The sequence below is a fragment of the Patagioenas fasciata genome, chromosome 23 (assembly GCF_037038585.1).
Source record: "Patagioenas fasciata isolate bPatFas1 chromosome 23, bPatFas1.hap1, whole genome shotgun sequence".
Lineage (NCBI taxonomy): Eukaryota > Metazoa > Chordata > Aves > Columbiformes > Columbidae > Patagioenas > Patagioenas fasciata.
The window spans coordinates 2,989,205-2,997,344 of record NC_092542.1 but is presented as its reverse complement, the minus strand read 5'-3'; the positions used below and the strand labels follow the sequence as shown (position 1 = coordinate 2,997,344).

Here is an 8,140-nt window from a genome sequence, read left to right as displayed (position 1 = left end):
GCTGAAAGTAAGTTTGTTATATAGCTTTGTATTATCGCTTATGCAAATCAGAGAATGAATTGCCTTGTGACTATACAGGGGATCCAGCAATAAGCACCGAGGGGCGATGCGATTAATCCCGCTCATGAGGCAAGGCTGTCATTAGTCATTTGGAGCTCCAGCGCCGGTGACTTTCAAGGTGTACAAATCTCTCGTTAGATGCGTTCCGTGTTCTGCAGATGGCCGTTTAGTCTCCTCGCTGCATGCACTGGAACGCGCCCAAGTGCACAGAAATGAGAGGAACGATTGTTAGGGCTGAAATTTTTTGTTCATTTTCAATGGGATTGGGGTTTTTTTTTCTTCCCTTTGCGTGGTGCACATCCTGGGCTTTGATAAATGAGTCTCACTAGACACTGCGGTGAGCCAACCTCTGCTAATATTCATGATGCAGAACCCACTAGGAAATGGTCTGAGTCAGGGAAATGGAAAACCTCTACGAGATAAAAAGATTTTCTTTTCCCGAGGAAACTAGTTTATAACATTTTACATTTCTGGGTTGTTTTAGAATATTAAACACAGAAATTTCAGGGTCACATATGCTATCAATGTCTTCAGAACTTCGGAGCAAAGGCATAATGACTGAACCACGTGCAAGGACACAGACAAGACGCTTTTTTAGATCACAGGAGATGTATCCACAGCTGCCTTGGGAGTCTGATGTGAAAGAACCAGAAAGCTTTGCTGGGTGTGAACACACTGTGAGCCGCTGACACTGTGACTTCCACCACGGACGCGTCTCCATTCAGGAGGAATAACCAGCGGCTCCTTTCCTTTCCTGTGGCCCTACATGAACATCTGTCCCATGGCCACCCCAGGGCGGCTGGCACCCAGCAGCTCGTCACTTCGGCCTGTCCTGGTGGTGACTTGTCCCTTCAGCTTCTCAGAGTTGCAGCAGACCAACAGATAACATGATTCTTTTGAACAGACTCTGTTGAGCCACCGATTCCTGTGCACTTGAACAGGTGTGAATACGCTCAAATCGATTTAAGTCTTATTTACATTACTTCTACTTTCACTGCAACTCATGAAACCAGTTTTAAATAGAAATAACCGTGTCTGGGAGGAGTTCACAACCACGCAGCGCCTTGTCCTTCAAGCGGTATGGGACTCCCCAAAAGTTCTCTTGTAATACGTGCAAAACTGAGATTTTAAATTCCTGAGATTTCTACAGTAAAAAAACCAAACAAAACATAACCCCCACAAGCAAATAGTTTTCAGCTAAAGTGCTGGTATTCAGATATTACAAAGGGAAAGAAAGAATAGAATCCTTTTCCGTGAGTGGAGTTAGGTCATCTGTGAAAGCCTCTCAGAACATTATCTTCCAAGCTAATCGCTGTATTGACATTTGCTTGTTTCATTAGAGCTGAGGTTTTACTGCATTGCTGAGGTTAGGACCTGGCTCATCTGTCATGGGCAAGGACTGGTCTGGAATTTCATGACTGTAGAATTAATAAAAAAAACCCAACTCCCTTATTTTAACTAGTTGGGTCGAAATGGTGTTCACAGAATTCTCGATATTGGTGATTTTTTTACTTCATAGTTCCTAGTTAGGTTTATTCTCATAGGTTTTTGTTTCATTGAGTTGGCAAAGTGAGAGTTATTAAAAGAAGAGGCATGCTGGGGGTTTGTGAGCGCTGGTGTGACCCCGACTCTGGTCGAGCCAGAGGTGTTTCCAACAGCAGAAACAGCATTTCAGACCCAGAATACTCAGCAGAAATGTTGCTGCATCAGATCCGTGGAAGTATCCAGGGGTAAGGAACAGGATTTTGAGGATTAACATTTTGTGTGCAGATACCTTATGTGGCATGTTGGAATTTAAGTCCCTTTGTAGATTCGGCCAATTAGCTTTTCCCTGCATTGGCAATTTTACACCTCCCGGGAGCGCTGGGGACAGATGCAGGAAACGTTGCAAGGATGTCAGAAAGTGCCTTGTTAGAGCCCCGCTAGCATCTCTTACAGACAACCTATACGTACATAACATATTTGGCGCGTAGAACGTTCCAGGTCCTTTCACCATTAATCTCTCTCCACTGGGATGTGAACCATGAAATTCTGCAGCCACCGGACAGAGGAGCAACGATCTCTCTGCAGCATTCGGGTCTTCCTTGATCTTTCTTGTGTTAACTAAACCTTGCACTACTTTAGCTGGTAGAAGATTAGAGGACAAGCTCGGTGGTTTTGTTTATTGCTGTCCACAGGGCAGGCTGCATTAAAAAAGAAGAAGGAGGAAAAAAGCAGCTTCAAGTGCTATTCCTGCAACAATCCTCTAGTTAAGCAGCAAACTTATAATTGGATCACTTGTGCGTGGTATGAAGCTGTGGGTATGCCTGCTATAACCGGCTGTGAATAATCACCTGCTTTGCAGTTCAACTTGTGTGAATTCCAGGGGGCACACAGATGTTATGTTGTACAATAAAGGAGGAAATTCCCCCCGAACGCGCTTATTTTTGTTTAACAACAAAAGATGACATCGCAATGTTGCGCGTTAGTGCTTATAATCCTCGTGTGGTGACGTGAGCACCAGGAGGTTTGTAGAAGAGGAAAGAGGGGGAGAGAGAAGCTGCCGTGGAGAATTTTCCCATCATGGAGAGAGGGACTGCAGAGAGCTGAAGGCAAGCCCGCCGCTGTGGCAATTTGTACCGTTTTCAATGCGTACATCCAGAGACCGAGGAACATGAAATTGTAATTAGCAGAGAAAATAGGAGAGATGGAATCAGACTCTATCAAGGACAGCTTAAACGTAGCCTCCAAAATGGCTGTGTCAGACATTTAACTGATGTGCGTTTTCAGACGCTTATCTAAATTAGTTATTAGAACACAATCAGCTCTGTGTCTCAACCTCTGGCGGTGATGTCCCTGAAGTTATGCTGGGGATAAATTTGTCCTATACGTTCAGAGCAAAGAGCGAAATTCCTCTGATGTACAGACCTCAAATCTCCTTGTGCGTGCCTTTCTCTTCAGTGAAACTGTCCCCACTCCCCTCTGCTGAAGGCAATAACGTTAACAGCCTCAAACTTATCTCCTGCGATACTACTCGAATCAGCCATGGAGACAGGTTACAGAGACAGCAAACAGTTGGGGTTACATGAGTGTAATTGAGGGCAAAATCTGTCCTGACATATCCTAGTGCCTTCTCAAACAGAAGATGTAATTCCACGTGAAATTTCTCAGATCCCCAGGAAGAATGTGTGAATTTCTTCACAGCCGTGTGATTTATTTTGCTGGCCTGTGTTCCGCGGATGAAAGGTGAGGTTAATGTTAAATAACGTGTTTGCTCTATTTTCAGCACTGGTACCTTCGTGGTCTCTTTTGTAACTGTGTGATAGCTCAGAGATGAAGCAGCTTAAAAATCTCCAAGTGACCAAGGATTTTATTAATCACTACTCATTAATTTGGAATTCTGCTGTTATGACAACTTCCTCACCACACGGAACAATAAGAAGCGATGTCAGCTTTTTGCCTGGCAATGCGCTTATGTATGTCCTTAACTTTTTGTGCGAGGCTGTGGCTCAATGTGACTCATATGGTGCGTGGACCTGAAAGGTCTAATGGCCTGGAGCCACAGCACGGCCAAAAGCTTCTGACAAGAGCCATAAAATGTTGTGCTTTGTCTCCCACCGAATACACTTCAAACGCATTTATTTGTAACGCTGATAACTGTTTACTTATTAATGAAGACAGCTCAGGGGAAACACTTGTGAGCAAAATGCACGTTGAAGGCGTAGGGTGGAAGGGTGTGAGGTGGCATAGGAGCGAACCAGAGCAACACCAGGGATGCTCTGCCTTTGCACCAGGGCTTGCGCATCTCCTGCTGCCAGGGCCTGGGATGGGCCGTGCTAGAGGCGGTGGGAGAATTATGGAATCATTTAGGTTGAAAAAGCCCCTCAAGATCGAGTCCAACCACTAACCCAGCCCTGGCGCTGCCCCATGTCCCCAAGAACCTCATCTGTCTGTCCAGCCCTCCAGGGATGGTGACTCCAGCACTGCCCTGGGCAGCCTGTTCCAATGCCCCACAGCCCTTTGGGGAAGAAATTGTTCCCCAAATGCAACCTCAACCTCCCCCGGCGCAACTTGAGGCCGTTTCCTCTCATCTCGGGGCTCCCGCTCCCCGTTATTTTCTCTCGCAGCAGCGTGGGATGGCGCCATAAACCCAATGTGCCCCGATGCTTTTGACATTCAATCGTTAAACCAGCCCGGGGCGCAGGTGTCTGTGTGTGTCTGGGGTCTCGCCCCGCGCACGCCGGGTGGCTGTGGAACACCCGGAGCGGGAAGCGGCCGCCTTTGTGCCCCGGGCCCAGCACCCCTTCCCCGGCGGCAGCCCGGGCCCCCCCTCTACCTTCCCCCTATTCTTTTAAATCACTTCCATCCACTTCGCCGATTGGTTCCGGCCTCCTGCCGGGTCACGGGGTGCCCTCCCTCTTCCAATAGGGAAGCCGGATACTGGCATGTGGCTCCGGCCTGGCTGCGTTGCTGGGTGCCCGTTCGGTGCGTGCGTGCGTGAGGGAAGGAAAGGCAGGAAGGCAGGCGGAGGCAGCGCTCGCTGCCTGGACCCCCAGCCCGCCGCCGCCCCTCCTCTTCCTCCTCCTCCTTCCCCCTCCCCGCGGTCCCCCGCCCCGGTCGCCGCCCCGCTCGTTGTCTCCCCGTTAAGATGCCCCTGGGCTGCCGCTGCTGAGGTACCGCGCGGGGACCCCGCCGCTCGCCGCCACCGCCCGGCCAAGAGGGGGGAACCGCTCCCGCTCCGCCGCCTCCTCCCGCTCCCCCCGCTCCCGCCGCCGCTTTGTCCCGGCAGCGCGACGGAGCCGCCGTGGATGGTGTAGCGAACGGCGGAGGTAGGTGGGCGCGGAGCGGGGGGGAAACTTGCCGGGGTTTTGTTGTGGTGTGTATGTGTGTGTGTGTGTGGGGGGGGTGAGGCCCTTCCCTCCTTGTGTGGGTGGATTTATTGATTTGTTTGTCGGTGTTAATTAGTGCGGGAGACAAGGGGCGGGGGGGAGCCCCGGGAAGAATGGCCGGGCTGGGGCGGGGGGGCCGGGACTGCGGGCGGGGCCGGGGAAAGTGGCCCCGGACTTGGTCGTGTTGCTGCTGCGGGAGGGGGCGCGGGGGGGCTGGGGCTGCTTTTTGTCTCTGTGTCTGTTTGTTTGCCTTTTCTTTAATATTTTTTTTTTGTTTAAATTTTTTTTCATTTCTTTTTTTCTTGGAGAGTGTCGTGTCTGTGTAACGCTCAACAGAGGAGGGGGTTCTCGGGGAGAGGGCTTTTTTTTTTAACTTGTTGACCTTTTAATAAAACGTGGGATTGGGGAAATATTTCACTTAAATGGACACACGGAGGAAATCGGCTTTAGGCGTTTGAAAGAAAGACTTATTTCATTATGCTTCGATTGTGAAATGAAGATTTTATGCAAATGAGTTGAATCATAACATTTTCAGATGCATAGGAGGTTTGTGTTGTTTTTTTTTCCCCCCTCCCATTTCTCTTTCTAAACCGTGAAGATGACCAGCGTCAGAAAAGTAGTAGGAGGTAGACAACGTTAGAGGCTTTATTGCTGAAACTGGCTGTTCAAGAAATTGCTGGGAAGAAAACAATGTGATTCATTGTTGAAGTGTCTCTTCCCTTGGATTTATTTTTACACACTGGTTGCAGTTATTTTGATTTACTGACTTCTTATGCTGAGTTTTTCCTCGAAGCAGTAATGTTGGTGGAGATTAGAAGCTCAGAAGGTTTTTATGCAGTCAGCAGCCTGATGTCTGTTTACTCCTGAGTTACATTGAACAGTTATTGAAATCAGAGATTGTTTTGCCTCTGTATCAATGTAAACGAAATAAGGAGCCTCAGACGCTAGTTCTTACTGTTAGTATTTAGTAAAAATGTTTTCTTGGAACAAATCTGAAGCGGCATAATTCAAAGAGTATGCCTGTTCTTAAATATGGAGTTTAACCAGATAAAAATGAACACTGTGTCAAAATAGATAGCTGTTGGTTGTAAAAGGCACGCACCAAATTTCTGATTGATGTGCGACGTATAACATTGTTCTTGTAATTCTAGTATTACGAGCCAAACGTTTTGGTTTTTTTTTTGTACACTGCTGCCTCAGAACTGGGAAATCCATGGTGGTTAAGAGGGGTGGAAGCGTTTCTATAATAATAAAGGCACTTCTAGTAAATACACGTTATGTTGGTTTTTCCTCCTTGAGTTTGCACCATGAACTATGAACGGGGGTTGATTTCGGTGACCTGGTTTGGATGAAGAGCGATTTTGGAGGTTTGTTGTGTTGGTTGCTGAGGTCTGGAGGGAAGCGGAGGTGGATGCACACAATGCCCAGGCTGGGAGCTCATTGTTCTTGGCCGTACATTCTGCTGCGTTTGGGACCGTGCTCTCAAACACCGCATCTGTTTCTTTCCAGAAGTGAAAGGGTAGAGAACAGGAAGCATTTTCTGCCTCTTTCCTACTTCCCCAGAATGGCCTTTTGGTAACCTTGCAAAAAAAAAAAAAGCAAAACAGTGAATCGGAAGCTAAAGGGCGCCAAAACATTGTGCGTGTTCTTTCCTCCTCCCCTCCCGGTGCTGCGCTGTCTGGCTGGGAGTGAAGATGTAAAGAGAGAGGGAGCACACGAGGTGAGCCGGGGAAGTTCACTCTGGTGAACCCCTCGCAACTTTGCTTCATGTTCTACCTTCTCCCTCCTGCTGAAAACCCCAGCTGGCTTGAAATCCGAATTACCCCACTTCAGATCTGTGTCTTAGCTTTGGGGTGTTTGGTCTGGAGAGCGTGCAGGGAAGAATTCTTCAGATAAGTGCATTGAGTGACAAAAGTAAAAGGAAGTGTGCAGAGGTTTGAAGTTGATTTTGGTGCACGTGTGGCTTCCTTTCTTGATGATTGTTTAATGTTTCTGGTTTTTACAGCAGCATCTGTAAAAACAAACAAGCGAACAAAAACCCCTACGGTTGTGGAGTCTTAGCATATCTGGAGTTGGAAGGGACCCATAAGGACCGAGTCCAACTCCTGCTATGGCGCGTACTGGAACTGTGCAAGGGCTTGAGCTGCTCTGGTTTGGGTTACTGGGCGATGGGAACATCCCAGCTCGCTGATACCTCCAAAGCTGGTGATTGTGGGGTATAGGGGAGGGAATACAAATAACATGGCGGTGTTGAAGAAAAGATGTTGGTGTGCCAGATCCTTTGGGAAAGAGGCAGCAGGGACTGTCACAGTCGAACCGTGAGGCCCCTTAAGTTTTGTTTTGGAGTCTTTAGCTGATTTCAGTGTATAATGGGGGTAAATGACTTCAGTTTCCTTACCTGCATAAAATGTGGCGATTGCCTCTGGATTGAGGATGCTTTTAAAATATTTTTCTGCCCCTGATATAGCTTTGGTGTGGCTAGTGGTAATTTTAATGTTCTTGTATGCTATTGTCTGCATGAATGCTGTGAGTGAGTTCACCGAGGGGTACAGAGCAACACTTCTGCTGCCTCTCTGTGGCTCTGTGATTCCTTTGTGAATTTGTACTGTGGGGTGATTGTGGGGTGACTCTCCATCTGGACAAAGCTCTCGCTATCCCTGTGCAAAATGGGAAGCATTTCTCAGGCAGAAAGAGATGGGAGAGCCAGACCTGTCTTCAACTGTAATTATGTAGCTGGATTAACAAATAGTGATTTATTTGCATTCTGGGGTAGGTTTTGCCTTAGCGGGGGTTTTGTATGCGTGCAGAAGTTGTGGGTATAGATTCAGCTCCGCTGCAGCAAAAGGCCAATAATCACCAACGTTCTCAAGTGTGAAGAGAGACAGTGTGTGTAATTCTCAATGCTGATTACAGCTTGGGTGAGAAAAATGACATTCTGATGTTGCAGTTTAATAATTGACTTTTTTTTTTAATAACACGGTGTTTGCTAATTTACTCTCTTAGCTACAAAATGCATCTTTCTGTTCTATCCATACTGGGTAGTTGTTTTGCCCATAAAGAAGTTATTTCACTTTGGGGAGCGGGAGGAAAAAAGCGTGCGATGAGCATATAGAATTTTGCAAGTGCGTGTTAGGGGCTGTGTAACAGCTCAGCAGAACCTGTGTGATCCTCTCAGCAGAGCTGTTTGTACATTAAGGTTGCCTGAGGGTAGC

The 8,140-nt window shown here is 47.6% G+C and overlaps 1 protein-coding gene across 3 annotated transcripts in view; it reads left to right on the top strand.

Moving 5' to 3' along the window:
* The first annotated feature begins 4,516 nt into the window (after positions 1-4,516).
* The window catches only part of RERE (arginine-glutamic acid dipeptide repeats), a 166,070-nt gene continuing 162,446 nt past the window's right edge, over positions 4,517-8,140 (top strand). For 2 of the 3 annotated variants that reach the window (XM_065854883.2, XM_065854880.2), the window contains exon 1: positions 4,518-4,868. The gene's annotated coding sequence lies outside the window, so the exon portion shown is untranslated. Of the gene's footprint in view, positions 4,869-8,140 lie in introns of all 3 variants that reach the window. The other variant, XM_065854884.2, reaches the window with a different exon arrangement.